This window comes from Sylvia atricapilla, chromosome 14 (genome assembly GCF_009819655.1).
Source record: "Sylvia atricapilla isolate bSylAtr1 chromosome 14, bSylAtr1.pri, whole genome shotgun sequence".
NCBI lineage: Eukaryota > Metazoa > Chordata > Aves > Passeriformes > Sylviidae > Sylvia > Sylvia atricapilla.
This window is the reverse complement of record NC_089153.1, coordinates 16,717,637-16,736,933: the sequence shown is the minus strand read 5'-3', so window position 1 is coordinate 16,736,933 and position 19,297 is coordinate 16,717,637.

Sequence of the window (19,297 nt, the reverse complement as noted above, 5' to 3'; positions counted from 1 at the left end):
CACAGCTGTCAGACAGGAGATGCTCCAGCCCAGCCTGAGGGTTTTACTGGAAATCATGTGCTTGAGGGTAGGAACTCCACCGAGGTTCACAACCTCCCCCCATAATGGCCAGAAGTGCTCCTGTGATACTGAAATAGTGAAACTATCTGGGTTTTCAACAGGAAATCTATTTTGGGCCCTCGAAGGAGGACTCCTTAACCTTCCCTCTTGGAAAGAACTGTTGATGATCTCACTGCGTGGCTATCAGCGTCCTGGGCCAAATACTCCTTCTGCTCTTGGACTTCTGATCAGCTACCAAAGCAGATGCAGGAACTAATTAAAGAAGCAGAGCCTGTGTTTTCTGCTTCTTGCAGCTCTAAATTCAGTAGCTGGTACATGACACCTCGTGAGCTGATGCTTGTCTGTCTGTGATCTCAGATGAAAGAAACATTCACCAAATAATTCAGGGGGATGGGAGCCTGAGCGCTCCCTGCCAGGGCTGCTCCAACAGATGGAGAAACAAAATCGATTGCAGGATCCCAGAGTCACAGGCAGCACTTCTCAGGAATGCTGTGAGGAAAATAACCCCATCTCCACTGCCTGGGAGGATTTCATACCTGGGATGGCATCACCTGGAATTCATAATCCTGGGTTTTGCAAGAGGCTCTGGGGCCAAGATGTTCAGGCCTTTTCCAGCTTTATTTATGGCAGCATATCCAGCCCTACACCATATTTCATAGGATGGGAGAGACTAAAATGAAGTTGCCTTGGCTGAGCCTAAAAAAAAAGGGCACAGGAGGTTTCAGTGCCACTGGCCTGTCACTCACTTACGCTCTCGAGAAATTTTACAAGGCTCACGCAGGGAACATCATAAAAAATAAATTACTAACCTGTAATTTAGAAAAGAACCCTTCCCTTCCCTGAGTTATTTATTAGCCAGTTAAGAATCTGTCAAGCCCTTCTTAACTATTAACAAACAGTTGTTGAGGTTGGGACATAATCCCAGGCCAGACTGCACAATTAACTGACACCAGAGCGTGAAATTTATTGTTCTCCTTGTGCAAACATCGATGGGCAGCTGCACAAAAAACCACCCAAACCTCCAGGAGGAGCTCAGAGTTTGGGGTCCTGCTCCCTGCAAACACTGCAGGGGCTGTTCCCCACACACACAGGGGATGCAGGAATAAACAGATAAACACAAAATTAGGATATTCCCAAGCACACGGTGCTGAAAAATGTGTTTGATTGAGAAAGATCACGGAATCGTGGAATGGTTTGTGTTGGAAGGGACCTTAAATATCACCTGCCCCATGGGCAGGGACACCTTCCAATGTCCCAGGTTGTTCCAAGCCCAGTCCAGCCTGGCCTTGGACACTTCCACACAATTTCTCTGTGCTGGGGTCTCACCACCCTCACAGGGAAAAATTTCTTCCTAATCCCCAACCTCAACCTACTCTCTTATCTCTTTGGATATAGAAAATGTACAACTTAACTAGCAGGAAGCCAACAGAAATGCCAGGCGTGGTAGAACAAGTGCTGGGAGAAATAATGACCAGGAAACCAAATCTCTCAGCCTTAAATGGTCACAAAATCTTGTGCTTGGAGGGAAAAGAACAAACAAATGGCAAAAGGGAGAGCAGTGACTCTCCCACACCAGGTGTGCAGCCAGCTTTCCACAGCACAGCCCTCAAATCAAAAAAAAAAAACACCAAAAAAATTTCCATGATTGCTTCAGAGGCTGGGAAGAAAAGGGTTGCCTGAAGCAGACATTGAAGCTATCATGTCGTGAGGAATTTTGGCTCAAATACATTCTACACTAAAAGCAAGCATGGGAGTTTGCATCCCTGCAGGTGCCTCATTTATTGTCACGCCCTCCAGACCTCCCTCACGTCGGGATATTGGAGCCTTGAGGGTAAAGACCCACTCCTGGGTGCACAGGTTTTGCTCGGTTTTCCCTGCAGCTACAATCTGAATGTTCAATTAAAATCCTGTCCCTGATTTCCAGAGCTCACCTGGTGTGGTTCTGAAGGTCCAAACCCACCCCCAGCAGTGGGATGGGGGAGAGTTCCTCCCCTCCCAAAACCTGCTGTGAACATTTCCAGGGAGATGCCCAGCTGGAATCATCCCTGTGGGCAGAGGTGGAAGGATCTGAGAGCCTGACAATGCACCAACTGCCTCAATTTCATCTCATGCGCAACAATTGCTGGTGTGAGAGGGAATAAAAAAAAAAAAAAACCAAAACCAAGTGCAATTTGTTTCTCTGCGGACGTGTGTCTGTCTGAAATAACAGGGCTCAGTTCAATACAAGACTCCTTCGGGCAAGGACGTGGCATTTAGGTTTTGTCTGTGGGCACAAAGCACATGGCTGATGTACCATGAAAAGAAAAATGCTCTCTTCACCATTATCCACAAAATGCAGAGCAATCAGAGATGCTGGAAAGCTCTGCTTTGACATTTCCTGCTCCCTGCCACTCTCCTGGGTATCCCTTCGGGCTGGCCCCAAATTTAATGTGAGCAACATTCTCTGCCTCTTCCTCTTCAATAATATCTAAGGGTTTGGGAGTTTGTGGCCTGGCTGGGGGGTTTGAATGATCTTTGGTGTCCTCTCAGTCCTCCTGACTGGGAAAAATCTGCTTTACTTTGTCTCGTCCCTAGAAATTTCCAGCAATGCTGCATTTTGGTCTGTGGCAGAAAGCTGAATTTCCACCCAGCTCCAGCTGTATCTCAGAACTAATGACAACAATCTGGAAGGAAACCTTGCTGCAAATGTTAGTGGAAGGATCTCAAGCAAACCAGATCTTTCAACACAATACCAAAAAAAAAAAAAAAAAAAAAAAAACCAAGCCAACTCCCAGCTGCAGGTGGAGATCAGATAAGGGAAAAACAAACCATTGGGAGTAGAAAAAAGCCTTTACATCATCATCACCATTTTTTTAGTGTGGTTATCTTAGGTTTCACTTCCAAGGGGACATAATCAATTCTGTGTTCTCTCAGGATCCTTCAGCTGAAGGATGCCCAGCCACACTCCTCTGGGATGGATTTTCCTCCCCACCATCTGGAGCGTGCTCTCCTGAACCAGGAACAATTACTCTTCTCCCCATTGATTTCATCCCTTCCCGCTGAAAAACACCAGCTTGAGAGTGACCTCCTTTTCTTCCCAGGGGCCACGTGCCGGAGCAGCTCTGCCTTGTTCATCTCCTCCAAAATCAGCATCAGCACCTCCCATCCACGCTGAGGACACGCTGCAACTTCCAAATCAGCCTCTTCTCTGCTCAGGGAGGAGAGCACGAGAGACCCAGGGACTCGATTTTGCACTCTGGGGTGGTCAGGAGAGAACTCACCAGCTCAGGATGCTCTCCTTGCCTGTCCTACAGACCCTATAAACTGCTGGAACATCCCAGTCGTATTTTTGCCCGGCTCTTGGACCTTCCCCTGGGATGGGGAGCCAGTGGCTGGGATGCAGTTGGCTGTGGAGGCACAGAGTGAGCTCAAACCCAGCTGACAGTTCCTGATAGTTTGGTAAACACGTGCAATGTGCCAACCCAAACCCAAACCAAAGAGCGAAGAAGTCATTTGGGGTAACAAAGAAATCGTTTTTAGCATCATTTTAACCGCAGCCACGTCTCCCCTGTGCAGTTTCCTCCAGGCTCTTGATTCCTCAGCTCCAGGGGATTGCTGCTCCCTGGTTTCTCTGTCCCTCACACAAATACCCACATGGGAACCCTTTCCTGCCTCTTTCTCTCTCTCCTTCCTAAATGCCTTCAGAAAAGGAGTTTCTGTTTTATGGGTGCCTTTGTTTTGTGCTGCTGTGCCTGGGGCCTCTGGTGGGTTTTGCACTCTGGTTTGTGGGGTGTCACCCACCCCTCACCAGCACAGCCTCACTGTGGGGCAGCAAAGGGGCTTTGGGGTGAAACTTTGAGAAAAGGGAGCAGGAGCTCCTCAGCAGGGACCCAGTTTCTTCTCCCTGGTGCTTCAGAAGTGCCACAGTCCCCCCTTGTCACCTCCCTGGCTGCTCAGTGTCCTCCCCCCATCTCGGGGGACACTGGGGAAGGGTCTGATGGAGTTCCTGGGGAGTGTTTTAGGGACCACAGCCGTGATGCTGCTCTCAGGACAAACCCTGACAGTTCTGGGGGTGGCAGCACCGTGTGGATGTGCAGACCACAGAAAATCCCCATCTGGGGAATGTATTTCAGAAGAGAGCTTCACTTTCCTTTTCCCTTTCTAATCTTCTCCTCAGGTGAGTCCATGTTCTGTGTATGTGAGCTGTACCTGTCCCTGGGGCTCCACCTTCTCCAGGTGAGGTCACTCTTTCCTTGGGTGCTCCTTATTTTGTTGCACTTAAAATTTTTCAGGACAACTGAAAAATCCATTCTGTTTCCTTAACTGAAAATGCATTTCATTTACCAGTGCCTTTCAGCTTTCTAGGGGAAAACAGAGCAGAACCCTGAACTACGTGGGGTTTGTCCCAACACGAGCTATCCTGTGGAAATATTCTTCCCCAAAAGAGAAATCAGCTTCACATTCAGCAAAATTAATTGTCCCATTGGTTCCAGGTCCCTGCCCAGGCTGTGCCTCTGGCTCCAAGGTCTGCTAGCTAAAAATATGGATGGACAAGCAAAAAAAGCTGGCAAATATTCCAAGGAATATTGAAAATAACCATCTACCTCTCTGGCTTTTCTCCTTCACTGGAGTTCGTTTGCCTCGAAAAAATGAGTGTTAAAAATGTTAAAACTCCCCCTGTTACACAAAGTCTTTGGGAGATGAGGATGCCAATTGAACAGAGATGGGAAGGCCAATGTTTCCACTGCCAAAGCCTCACAGCTCCCGAGGACAGAGCCTGAAACCAGCTGGAGCCCACATCCTGCTCCCATTGCTCCAGGATTAACCCAAGGGCTGCTCTGCCCCTTGGAATTACCTTTTGGTTTTGGTAACAGAATGGAAAACGAAAAGCGGGAGCGGCGTCAGTGGATTCCCACTCTGATGCTGTTAGAGGGTAATCCATGCCTGTGGGATTCAGGAACACCATGTCAACCCCAAATGCAGCCTGCGGGCTGAGGCTGGAAGGGAAAGTCTGATTTACACAACCGGCTGGGTCTGGAATCCAATTTCCCATTTGGATCTCCGGGAGCTCCTCTGGCTCCAGCAGAGCAGCCCCTTCCCTGCTCTGATAGCACAGTGATTAAGCACCGAGGCAAAGAAGGCTCCCAGCTGTTGTGGCAGAGGAGGAAGAATCTGGAAAAGCAAGAATTGTTCCCCCACACCCTCATCCAGCAGGACTTTGTGCTCATTAAGTCAGAACTCGCTGACAATTTCCAAGAGCACGGGGTGACCTGGGGAGCAGCAGGCAGAGATAGGAATCACCTCGGGGCCTGAGTCACATCTGACTGTGCTCATGAAGCAGAGGGTTTTACAGGGCAGGGGAGAGCTGTGCTGGATGGCCTCAGGCCATTCCCAATGCCTCCACCAAACCAAATCTGTGTGATGTTACTGATATCCCTGACTCACTGCCTGCACAGGAGGTCTGAGTGCCTGGGCAGCCCCGTGAGCTGCTCACCCCACCTTCCAGCTCCATTTCATTTTAATTACAGAGATTATTCACAAGAATTCTTGCTTCAGTTCACAGATACCTACAAAGCAATTGGAAAGATTCGCTTGAAACTCTGTGATTACATCAGCCACCAAACAGTATCACCATCCACCGAGGATCTGGAGCAGTGATAACTCAGATTTCAGCCCTACAAACACCTGTACATACAGAATCACAGAATAGTTCAGGCTGGAGAGGACCATAAAGCTCATCTCATCCCACCCCCAGCCATGCAAAGCTGACAGAACTTTAGACCCTGTGCTGAGAGTCTAAAAATCCCGACCTTCATCCCGAGTGCAGCTCGCAGACTGTTCTCTGTGTTATTTTTACTTGCTTTCTAATAAGAGAGACCTTCATCCATCAAAAGAAAACCCTTTTTCTACACGTATTTATCCCGAATCCCCTGCCAGGCCTTCAGAAAGTGTTGCTGTGGAGACTGGAGGACGGTCAGAAGCTCCAGAGTGGCACAAAGCAAAGCACTGAGATGGTGCTGGCTCCCATTGGGACTGCAGGGGCAAAGCTCTGCCTGCGGGGAAGGTTTGGGGCTGAGAGGGACAATTTGGGGACTCACCAGCTGCTCTCAGGTGGCCCCAGCAGAGCCCAGAGTGGGATAAAACCTGTGCTAATCCCCCTTGGCAGGGCTGGGGACTGGATGATCTTGAAGGTCCCTTCCAACCCAAACCATTCCGTGATCCTGTGGTTTCAGCAGCCCACGAAGGAAATGCCAGCCTTTGCACTGCTGCCCCTGTGCTCTGAGTGACAGCAAAAGCCAAGTCTTCTCCTCCACTCCAGTGCTTTGGATTACCCAGAGTTTTTCTCAGGGGAAGGAAGAAACCTTGATCGAATTCCCTGTTAGGAAAGGGACCAAAGGAAACCTGGGTCCTGAAACCCTCTCGGGCTTCTGTGGGAAGGTGAATGTCTTTACCCCTGTGATGGTGTTCAGAGCTGGGAAAGGAAAAGGGAGAAAAAAAAGATCTTTGAAAGACTGATTCCAAATCAAGACCCATGATCTTGTTACCAAGGTATTTAGGATGTTAAAAAAGACAGACTTCTGTGGGTGGAAACGAGCAAAAAGATCAACTGAGCCTCCAGTTCCATGGAGCTGCCTTCAGCAGAATACAGCATGAGAGAGGAGAGAAGATTCCCCATGAAAGAAATCCAGAAGATGAAAGGAAGCTGGCTGGGAAAAGAGAATGATCATCAGAACATCATCTGCTCCTTAACAGCAGGCTGAAGGCTGTAAAACTTCTTTTTAGGAATTGCCGTAGACAAGGAAGGATCTGGAACGACCTAAAAAAGAGATATAAGGATGTATGCATATAAAATATAGATACAGCCAGAGATATTTCCAGAGAGGGAGCCTATATGTGAGGACAGATCCCTGCAGCCTTCGAGGCTCGGAGCCAACTCACTTCCTGCTGTGCTCAGTGGCATTGAAGCTCCCCAGCTCCCAGGACTCCACAACTGCTAAAATTGGGCAGCTCCAGATCTCCGTTGGAACTCCATCCCCTTTCCTGAAGCAGCAGAATGCAAGTGGGGTCCAGCTGAGGAGCCTCCTCTCCTCTTGGCACAGGGGAGCAGCTCCTGGGAGCCACGGGGGCCGTCCTGGATGTTCCCACAGAAAAGATGTAGGCTATAAACTGGGAGCAGTCACTTGGGTGAAACTCAGAGCTAAAAGCAGAAGCAGCTGTTTTCTGCTCTGCACATCACAGGAGGAACCTCTGAGCCCCTGCAAAGTGCCTCGGGGGGGGTTTGGGGTGTCCCTAACTCAGACCAGTTTCGAGGTCGGGGTGGCACAAGCACCAGGCTGCACCTTGAGAAGGCCAAAAAATTAATAGAGCAAAACACAGCCAGTCACAGACCCATTTTCAGTGCTGGGCCATTTGCTCCTTAAACCACAAACTATTGTGATTTGAGACAAAATTGTGATATGCACAAGCCCAGTGGAAAACTCGATTGAATTTTTCCATGGTTATTAATGGCACTGGGTCCAAACAAGGGTTACTGATGACATTGAGTTCCTCACCACGAGATTGAGTTTGACAGGAAAAGAGGAAATTACCTCAGGCTGGGCCAGGGGAGGCTCAGGGGGGACAGCAGCAGGAATTTCTCCATGGAAAGGGTGCTCAGGAATGGGAACTGCCCAGGGAGGTTTGGATCCCCATCCCTGGAGTGTCCCAGGAAGGGCTGGAGGTGGCACTGGGCTGGGGACAGGGTGGGGACCAGGCACAGCTCGGACTCCATGGTCTGGGAGGGCTTTTCCAGCCTAAATTATTCTGGGATTCTATGAAGAGTGCTGTGATTTTTCTCTCCCCTTGATCAGAGCTCAGGGGGGGAATCCCTCCAAACCAGCAAAGCAACACCTCCACCCCCAGGAGACTCTTCCTCAGCCAAACCAGGCAGGTGCATCCTCCACATCCCTCTCTGTGCACAGCAGAGCCTTTGCAGGGTCTGAGCCCCACCACTGCTCCCCACAGAGCACAGCACCAGGATTTTCAGCTCCCATCCTGTCCTCACCCCCAGGAGACACTGCAGGACAGAGTGGGCACGAGGGAAGACACACGCAGGAGAGGACGTCCTCTTTGCTTTACAACCTGCAAATTCTGCAGTGCCCAGCTCTGACTGCGGGAAGACTGACTCGATTTTCCCTTAATTCCCGAGCTGGCACCAACACTGGCATGTTTGGCCCCTCTGTTTGGTGGGCACATTACCTGGCACTCAGTGCTGTGCTGTCACCAGCAGCTCTGTTACGTGGCAGAACAGTGAGAACGGGGAGTTTTCCTCTGTTTGGGTTATTTTATTTTTTTTTCCCTTCCTCTTCCCTTCTCCCCAAAACACTCACACGGATTTCTTGCAGCATAATCCCCCCTCCCTCCCGAGCAATGCAATCAGCTGTCATCCTGCATCATGTGCTTCTGCCTTCCCTGGATCACTCACACCCCCCACACCACTTTCCCCAGGTCTGTCACAGTTATTAAAACCTCATAACGAGCTGCTTTGCATTTAATCCCATCTGTCATCAGATCCTGTTTAAACACCAAGAATTACCACTTTAATGTGACTACTTCCTAAGATATGACAGCTTTCTTCCAGGGAGCTCAAAGAGTTCTGCAGAAGAGGCTGAGCGTTCTGTTTTTATTCTGGATGATAATTGGGATAAGAAGAAATAGGGCAGCCCGAGCTAAATGAACAACCCAATGCCAGGTGGAGAGAGAGACCGCACAAGAGATCCAGTTTGGGATATCCCAGCCTGGACTTGTGGCTGGCACACCAAGCTGCCCACAGCTCACAAGAGCACCTCTGTGTGAGAAGAAATCCCCTTTTTTCCCCAGCCCAGGAGGGGCGTGGAGCTCTTGGATTCCACCAAGGTGATTGCAGGGAGGTGATGCCTTGGGAAGGCTGAGCTGAAACAGAGAGTGGACAGAGCCAGAGAATAAAGCAGAGATTTGTTGAACATTTCTGCTGTGAGGAAAAGCTAAAAGGGTTCGTGATGTTCAGCCTGGAGAAGAGAAGCTGTGGGGGGAACCTAATTGAGATCTCCAAGGGTTGGGGACTGAAGGGAACCTACAAGAAACACAGAGAGGGAATTTTTACAGAGCCTGGAGCGACAGGACGAGGGGGAATGGCTTCACACTGACAGAGAGGAGGGTTAGATGGGATATCAGGAAGAAATTCATGACTGTGAGGGAGGTAAGGTCCTGGCAGAGAATGCCCAAAGTTGTCCCCATCCCTGGAAGTGTCCAAGGCCAGGCTCAGCCTGGTCTAGTGGAAGGTGTCCCTGGCCATGGCAGTGGGTTGGAATGAGATTTTTTTTAAGGTCCCTTCCAACCCAACCCAACCCGTTCTGACTCTCTTCATGCCCACAGAGCAGTGGTGTGACCCCACACGAGCATTCCCACCCTGCCAGAGGGTCTGTCCCAGGGCTGCAACACAAACTGCAGGACCTGAGCCCCTCCAGGACCCCCATCTCTGGGGCAGAGCAAGAGGCAGGTTGATGATTAAACCACCAACAGGTTATTTAGTAAGAGAATGAAAAAAAAAAAAAAAAAAGAAAATAATTGAGAAAGCGCATTTGTTATTATTCATTAAATGTGCTGGAGCTGCCTTATGTGCTAAATGTTCTTCCCCTGATGATCTTAGCACCTAATTAAAGGAGGCTGATGAGGCATGATAGAAGCAGTGTGAGTACATCTAAACTACCAATGGAAAAAAAAAAAATAGAGGCAAGGAGTGCACAACAATTACCCAGGTGAAACTGGGAGAGAGCACCGAGTGCTGTGGGTAAGGCAGCCCCGTTCCTGCAGATCAAAGCATCCTCTGCTCTCTCTGAAACTCTCTGCTGAGGTGACACAGCAGAACTGTCCCCCTTGCCAAACTCGTTACCTGCACTGGAGAGTGCAGGGTTGATGCTCTGGGAGAGGCTGAGTACCAAAGCTGGGAGGGTTTTAGTGGGATTTGTCCCAAAGAAACTTTGGCCTGGGGCCACTTTTGGAATTGAACATGAATCAAGATTTCTGGAAGGGTTTGTTTGTATTTAGGTGGGATGATAATCCCAAAGATTGGGATACCACAAGAGAGCTGGTTCTCGTGCAGTTTTCCATCCCACTTTTAGGACGCTCTGGTGCAGAGCCCTTTGAAGGAACTCCAGCTCTGTACCTTTTGGGATTCCTCCAGAAATCTGCAGGAGGAACAGGGAGAGCTCAAGTTACAACTCCAGTTCTCAATATTCCCACCAGATAAAAATGTACCAGGTTCAAAGACTAAGTCAGGACCTGGACATCCCAATTTCAGCCAACGAACGGAATTCAGAGATATCCTTGCCTCTTCAGCCCCTCATTAACTTATGCTGGTGTATTAATTACTGTGCATACTCCAAAAGCAAGGCACGGAAGTGTCAGATACTCCTGCAATGAAATCTTTGGCATCCCTACCACTGGCCATAAATCTTGTGAATAAATTCCTTGTGATTTAGCTTCTACTTTGAGCCAGACTGGAGTTCCCAAAGGACAGTGTCTGTCAGGAGCCTGACATCAGAAACTGCACATGGTTATGAAAATGGAAACAACTTCGAGAAAAGCCAGTGTTGTTGGTTGGGCTTTTTTTAATTCAGATTTCTCTAGAAATTCAGTTTAAGGCAAATTCATACATCTGGGCTGATTCTTTATCCAAATCTGCTTGACCCAAGCATGGATCCTATTTCCAATCACCTCAGGAGAAGGAAGCTCAAGCCCAACAGTCACATTAAAACCCACAAAACACGTTAAATCTTTGGATCCTGCCTCACCAGCCCCATCCCAAACAAGAGCCCATCCAGCCCCAACAATCACAGCTTGTTATTTACCCAAACTATTCGATGCTTCAGCAGCAAAACCCCCTCTGACTCAGTGCCAAGCTTCAAACAAAAAGGGGGCTGTGGGTGAGGTGACGCCGAGACGGGACAGGACACAACCTGTCCCTGTGGCACGTGTGGGACCCTTCCCTGGGGAGGGCAGGGATTTCTGTCCCCTAGAGAGAGGTGGGGAAGGAGGTGGCAGGCAGCCAGGAGCAGGATTTGGTGGAGATGCTGCAGGGCAGGTCCAACCAGCTCGGGATGCTGAAAGACAGAAGGAAAGGAGCCCAGCTGGCAAAGGAGCGTGGGTGGGGAGAGTCATGCTGGCCCTGTTTGCCAAAGGGGCAGGGAATAACACATGTTCCTGTGCCTCAGTGCAAGGGGAAGCTCCCAGAAGCTTGCCTCATCTGTCTTTCTATTCTTAACCCTTCTCTGGCACCCTCTCAAGTCTGGGTGCTGGTGGAAGAGCTGAAAAAACGATGCAGAAAAAGGCAGCCTGGTGGAGAGCAGGGGCTTTTTTGCCTCTCCAGCATCAGAAAGGGCTGAAATGGTTTTTTTTTTTTTTTTTCCCAGGATGAAGCAGTCCCAAAAGGCTGGTTTATGGAGGGATGGGCTGTGGATGTCACCAGGGAACAACTGCTTTTGAGCAGAGGTGGGACTGAAAGGTCTCCAGACCTTCTGCTTGCTGTGAATCACCTCCAGGACTGGACCTACATCAGTGCAAACCCTCAGGTGTGAGGCAAACAACAACAAAAAAAATCCTAAAATCCTTCTCAAAATTCCAAGAAAGAGGTTTTCAAAGCAACAAACTTGAAAAAGATTTTAAAAGAAGATTTTTTTTTTTTTTCTTCTGGGAAATAGAAATTCTTCTCTGTCTGTCTGCTTTGCCTCAGCTCCAGGGTCACTGCAGTGAGACACTGTCCTGACAGTGAATGTGACCCCACCTCCACCTCGTGTTTGGGACAAAACCTGGAGCACTGACAGGAGGTCACTGCTTTTTGCCCAAATTCCCAGCACTCAGTGAAGCTGAGGAAAAGCTGTGGCAGCACCGAGGGGGAAATTTCCCTCTGCCTTGGAGGATAATCTGTGCGGGAGCCAGACTGTCCTGCAGGGGCTGTGCTCACTCAGCCACTGGGATAATCCCAGCTCCTTTTCCCAACTCAGTGGAAGAATCCAGCCTGGAAAAACATGAACTGATCCCCTGATTTTTTTTTTTTGTTTTGGTTTGGTTTTTTTGTTTTTTGGTTTGGTTTGGTTTGGTTTGGTTTTGTTGGTTTTTGGTTTTTTTTGGTGGGGTTTTTTGGGTTGGGTTTTTTTGTTTGTTTGTTTTTGGGGGGGGGGGGTTTGGTGTTTTTTTCCTGGTGTTTTTATGGGGATTTGGGGATATTTTTTTTTGGAGTGGGGTTATTTTGTTTTTTTGGGGGGTTGGTTTGGGGTTTTTTTTTGTTTTTTTTTTGGTTTTTTGGTTTGGGTTTGGTTATTTTTGGTTTTTTTTCGGGGTTTTTTTTGGTGTGGGGTTTTTTGTTTGTTTGTTTGTTTGGTTTTGTGGGGTTTTGTGTTTTTTTTTTTTTTATTTTTTGCTTTGTTTTGTTTTTTTGGGTTTTTTGTTGTTGTTGTTGTTGTTGTTTTGTTTGGTTTGATTTGGTTTTTTCCCCTAAAAATCTTGGAACACCTCATCTTCCTGCACAGGACCTACCAAAGCTGGCAGGGACAGGAAGGTGAGGATGGCAGATCGGGGCACTGGCATAAAGTTAATGAATAAAAAAAAAGAAAAAAAACCCTTTTCCATCTCCAGACCTGAAGGAATCTCACAGCAGATCCTTTTCCTCCACTACAGATGGGAAGCAGGGAAAATCTGGCAGAGGGCTGAGGAGGTGGAGGAGCTGCTCCTCACCAGCCCTAAGGAAGGAGCAGGAGATGGGATGCACACACACACAAAAAAATCCATCTCAGAAGGAGCTGGCAGGAATATTAATGGCTAGAAAAGGGCAGGAAAAGTACTGACCTACCATCCCATCCTCTGACACAACAACAACAATAAAAAATAAAGCTGTGCCAACCCAGCAAGGCTGTGCTGGTCCTGTCTGGGGTGAGCAGGGCTGAAGGGAAGGGAAAAAAAAAACAAACCCCAATGTTCTGAGTTAGGTACAATCCTCTCCAGGTTCACACGCAGCAACCCTGCAAGTTTCTATGGCAACGCGGGGATTATTTTTAGCATTAGTCACATCTCCACAGTAGCAACCCAACATGGAGCTGGGCTGGAGGGTGGGTTTCTCCTTCTCCGAGGCTTTTTCCCTTTCCTCCAGCCCCTTTCCTGGGGGAAACCCACCCTGAAAACAGCTCAAGTGCTTATACACAAACCCGGGAATAAATGGGGAAGGCACTGGGCAGAAAATCTCTTTTTTTTTCCCTCTTTTGCTGATGTCCCTCCAGTCCAAGTGACAAAAGCTGCGGTCCCCAGTGGCAGTGGGGTCACCCAGCCCATGGGGGACATTGCCAGGGTTTTCTCGGGGCTCTTTCCAGCCTTGCTGGGTTCTGTAAACACCAGGGACAGCAGCCAGGGGCTGGTTTGGCTGTGGTTTAGCAGCACAAGGGGCCAAGGGTGACTGTCACCGGTGGGATGTGCTCAGAGGGGACACGGGCAGCAGGAATTTGGGGCAGGAGGCAAAGGAGGGTGAGAGAAATGAAGGAAAGAAGAAGTGCAGAGAATAAAAGAAAAGCAGAAGAGAATGAAAGAAAAGATGAAGAGAATGAAAGAAAAGGAGCAGAGAATGAAAGAAAAGGAGAATGAAAGAAAAGGTGAAGAGGATGAAAGGAAATGTGAAGAGAATGAAAAAAAGGTGCAGAGAATGAAAGAAAAGGAGAAGAGAATCAAAGAAAAGAAGAGAATGAAAGAAAAGGTGCAGAAAATGAAAGAAAAGGTGAAGAGAATGAAAGAAAATAAGAGAATGAAAGAAAAGAAGAGAATGAAAGAAAAGGTGCAGAGAATGAAAGAAAAGGAGAAGAGAATGAAAGAAAAGAAGAGAATGAAAGAAAAGAAGAGAATGAAAGAAAAGGTGCAGAGAATGAAACAAAAGATGAAGAGCATCTTCCCAAACACCAAAAAACCAATGAAGAAGTGTCCCCAGCCCTGCAGAGCTGCCTGGGAGAGGGGGGACAGTGGGATCCACCTCACAGCTGAGATCTCTGACACTGAACATCATCCACGGCAGGACAAACCTCTTCCACAGTGCCACAGTGCCCGTGGCTGTGACCAGGTGACAACCTCCCTGGAATTCCTCGTTTCCCAAAGCCCAGCCCCAGCCATGGAGCAGAGCCGGCCAAGCAAAAGCAGAAATACAAATTATTACATCTCCTGAGAATCTGTTCTCCACCCACGCAGCCACAGACAGTTCCTATTGCCACTGAGAGCAGCCCAAACCGTGAGCCATGGAAATGTGTGCTGAGATAATGAACAGGTTTTCCCTCCCATGCAGTTCCTGTCGTGCAAAGAAAAGCCAGTGGTGCCCCACGATTCCTGTGACCACTGACCTTCAAGACCCTTTTTGAGGGGTTTAGCCCCCACTGACTGCACCAGGTGTCAAACACCCATCAGGTGAGCCGGATTCTGATCATATCCCAGGAAAGAAATCCTTGTCCAATCTCAGCAAGATTCATTTCTGCTCCTTCCAAATGAAATTCGCTGTAGAGTCCTGCTTGGAAGGGCAGGGAAACTCCTGGACCTGGCCACAGCAGCCAGGAAACAAGATTTCCACCTTTATTTTCCCCACTGAATACATTTCCCACACCATCAACATTCAACTTTGCTAGACAGGGACCACCTCTCATCTTTCCCAACACCAGATGGTCCCTGGCACCTTCTCCAGAGGAGCACAATGCCCGGAGGGACTGGAGGAAGTCGATCCTTTTTTACCCACTGGTTTATAAAATCCGTGGATTCCTCGAATATCCTGGAACTGGCAGCAGGCACAAATGCCCCTGGGGAAAGGCCAGGCTGCTGCTGTGCAAGTTGATTCCCCAAAAAGGCATCCAAAAAAGCCTCAGAAGCTCCTCAGAGTCAAGGCTGCTGCCTTGGGAAAATGATGGATGTTTCTTTACCACTTGAGTAAGAACTTGGTGTCCTCGTTAAAAAAACACAAAAAACTGAGGGGGAGGTTGGTTAAAACAATTTGCTCTCTCTTTGTCCATCTGCTGAACCACCCTGATCCTTCCCCAGGAATGCCACAAGCCAAGGGGAGAAGGGCAAAGCTGGGATAACTGGGCTGTCACTGCCACAAGGGAACGGTGTCACCTGGGAGGGACAGAAAAAAGCCACCTGCCAAAGGAGCTGCCACAGCCCCAAGTTGTTGGAGCCCTGGGCACTGAGAATTTCAGACTTTCTGTGCTAAAAGGTGCTGACCCCCCAGCAAACACTGCAGTGACCTGAGGCCGTGGAAAAGGCTCCCAAAATGGAGTGACAGCCCTGGGGTTGTGGGTGTGGGGTTTGGATAGAAGGGTGGGATATCACAGGGGGAAAATCTTGGAATTTAAAGGTTTAGTATACAATAATATATAGAGAGGAATATGGAGGATTTGGGGCATTGGCTAAATTCTTCTTTTACCCTCTTCTTCATGGCTTTGGGTGGGTTTTTCTAATTGAGTGAAAAGGGTCTGCATTGTGGGCCTTGAGTGGTCAATTATTGGCTCAAAAGTATAAATAATACAGGTGTCACCTCGTTATTGGGTGATTAGAGGTAGAGAGGAATCCACTTTCTACCTTTTTAGTGAAAGCTCACAACTGGTGAGACTGTGCTAGAGATAAGATTTAAATAACTGCATCTTCCCTGCCTTAATCTCGGCTCTAACATGAAGAAAAGAAGATAAAAAACCATCCCCAGGTGAGCTGATCTTAGAGTGGGAATACAGATTATTATATTTTGTATTATAGGAGGCAGGAGGAGTGGTTGGGGCTGCTCCCACCCTGGCTCCAGCTGTGCTGGGAGCATCGTGCAGGAGTGTGACAATGACAAGCAGGGACACCTGAGGTGGCCCAGCAGAGCCAAGGAACTGCTGTGGGCACTCCTCAGCCCCTGTCACCTCTGGATTTGGGGTCCCTGCCCCAGGCTCCCAATGGAAATGATCCCATCTGCTTTTCTGGTGGGATATTTATGATTTCAGAACAGAATTCACATGAGTTATGTGAATTCCAGAATAAAGGAAACCCCAGCAGGACACAGAATTGAAGGATGCTCTGGAACACTGGGATCACTTTTGTTGGGTGTCATCCCTCACCATGGCCCTGCTGCTGATCCCAGAGCAGACCTCGTCCCTGCTGGCACTGAAAGCTCTGCCAGGAAACCACTGGCTAAAGGCCAGGCCTCCAGGAGCTCCCTGCAGAACCCCAGCATCACTGAGGCTGGAAAAGCTCTTCCAGACCATGGAGTCCCACCTCTGACATCCCCAGCCCAGAGCACCGAGTGTCACCTCCAGGGGTGGGGATCCAAACCTCCCCGGGCAGTTCCCATTCCTGAGCGCCCTTTCCATGGAGAAATTCCTGCTGCTGTCCCCCCTGAGCCTCCCCTGGCCCAGCCTGAGGCCGTTCCCTCTGCTCCTGTCCCTGTTCCCTGGAGCACAGCCCGATCCCCATTCAGTACCCCCTCCTCTCCTCGATCTCTGCAGGTCACCAGGGCTGTGCAGAATAAAAAAAAATCAGCATTTTCTCCAGCCACTACCTCCCAAAAAGCCAAACTCAGCACAAGCCTCCTGTCCTGGGAGAAGAAAGGGCAAAAAAAGGCGAGTAAGAAGCTGCACTTTTGGAGAGCTCTGCACTCCCACAGGGATGCTGGGCTGGGCTGAAGGAGCACAGCAGTGCCTTGCCTGCCCTCACTCACAGTGTGCTTCACTCCTCCCCAAGGAAACATAGAATATTTCTAATTAAGCATTAAAGTGATTCAATTATGAGGAAATGCTCTCTCGTGGAGCTAAAACCCGTCTCAGACAAGAGTACAGCAAGGCTTTGGACAATCCTGGAGGGGTTTTGCTGACCTGGGAGGGTCAAGAAACAGCACGGCTCCAAAATGGGATTTTTTTTTTTTTCCCCTCATGAGAAGCACTGAATTGTGCTCTCTGGAAGTGGAAAAGGCAGCAGAAGAACAAGAGATGATTACGCAGACAGGAATGACAGACTCAGACAGGCTCCTTGAGCTGCAGAAGAGGAGCAGGAGCTCACACAGGGGGATTTCAGCCCCAGCTCCTTCCAATCTGCCACGGACAGGAGGAGGTTGGGTTTGGGGCAACCTCAGAGGGCTGCTTTTGCCAACACAGCCCTCACAACGAATCCCGACGGCCCTGATGAGCCTGGCTAATTGGCACATCCCACCACTCTGAGTGACAGCTGTCAAGCCAACACAGCCCAGTGTCAGCTCGGCGAGGCACTGAGTGAAAAAAACATTCCACATCCCAGGAAAGCTGCACCATTATTTTTATCCTGACAACAAACAGCACCCTACCCACAGAGCTGCTGTCTCTGGCGTGCACCAGCCCAGTCCCAGGAGGAGCTGCCAGTCCTGCCAGGACCAGGCTGCAATGGACTGTCCAGAGAGAGCAGTTATAAAAATAAAAGAAATAATAATAATAAAAAATCATTACACTGTCTAGACAAACGCAGCCACCTTCCAGGCCTGCCTTCCCTCCCAGCCAGTCCATCTGCCTTCACACACTCCAGCTGGCCTGTCCAGCTCCCTTCCTGCTCTGCAGGAATCATGTCTCTATTTGTTCCATGTCCGGGGAGCTCCTTCCCAGCACATCCCACACTCACAGGGATGCAGCGGTGCATCACGCCCCTGCACATCTGCAGCTCCTGAGGCAGCTGTGCCCAGCTGCAGAGGGCACTGGGAAGGGGCAGGCCGTAACCCAGCCCAGAATCTTGCCAAGAAGCTGAAATAATTGGATTGATGGGCTGAGGGAAGGGTATGAGGTTCAACGAGGCCAAGTGCTGCTCCTGGGTCACAATTCCCTGCAGCTCCAGGCTGGGATAGAGAAGGCTGGAGAGCTCCTGGGGGAAAAGGAGCTGAGGGAAAAGCAGCTGAACACGAGCTCAGGTGTGCCCAGGTGGGCAGGAGGCCAATGGGACCCGGACTGTCGTGGATTGTCCCCTGTGCTGGCACTGCTGGGGTCACACCCTCAGTGCTGGGAGCAGTTCTGGGACCCTCAATTCAACAAGGACATGGAGAGGGTGGGATGTGTCCAGTCTGGAGCCCCAGGAGGGGCTGGGGGAGCTGGAAAGGGGCTCAGCTGGAGAAAAGGAGCTCAGGGGGAACCTTGTGGCTCTGCACAAGTCCCTGCCAGGAGGGGACAGCCGGGGATCGGGCTGTGCTCCAGGGAACAGGGACAGGAGCAGAGGGAACGGCCTCAGGCTGGGCCAGGGGAGGCTCAGGGGGGACAGCAGCAGGAATTTCCCCATGGAAAGGGTGCTCAGGCTTTGGGAGGCGCTGCAGAATTCCAACCTGGATTTACCTGATGAGGGTGGTGGGACACTGAGCAGGTTGCCCACAGAGGTGGCAGATTCCCCATCCCTGGAAATGTTCAGGGCCAACTTGGACAGGGCTTTGAGCATCTGGTCGAGTTGAAAATGTCCCTGCTCTTTCTTGGGGGGTGAGACTGGATGAACTTCCAACCCAAATTATTCCATCATTCTTGAAGCTGCTCGGCCTCTCAGCACACAGAATACTGAATATTACAGATATTACAGATATTACTGGATAATACAGATCCAGAAGCCAGCACCACAATGAAGGTCCTTCCCAAACTCTCCTTCCACTCTTTCATTCATTTCACTTCCATTTCAATGAAAATCCGTCAGGTTTTTTTTTTTTTTCACTCTTCCCAACTATTTTGGGGAAATGAGTTTCTGTCTCCCGTGGTGGGTGATGCAATGTTCCCACAGCTCCAGGGCACCAGCTCCCATGGGAGCAGAGCCCAGAGGGCTGTGAAACATGTGTCCAGCAGCAGGTGACCTTCTGTGACCCAGATAATTTGTGCCCTACTTTATTTAATCCCTGGAAATCCTGGACTGTAACCTCAGGACCTGCCTTCAGCGCATGGTGCTAAAATTAAACCCAACTTTTTCCAATGAGGTTTACAGACCTCAGGCATGTATTTTTCTCCTCGGGAGCGTGGCAGCTTAACTGTTTCCAGGCTGGAAATGTGAAATATGGATGTCATCTGGACAAGAGTACCAAAACCATCCCCGTGGGAACAGGGTCTGGGGCACATCAGGTGAACAGCAAGAGTTGAAGGTCACCTGCAAACTAGAGATGATGATGATCCCACCTCCAAAAATCATCTTACATCCCCCAAAGGAGAGTGTGAGACAAGGTCTAAGGACTCTTTTCCTGACAAATCACCAGTGAAGAAGCTGAGGG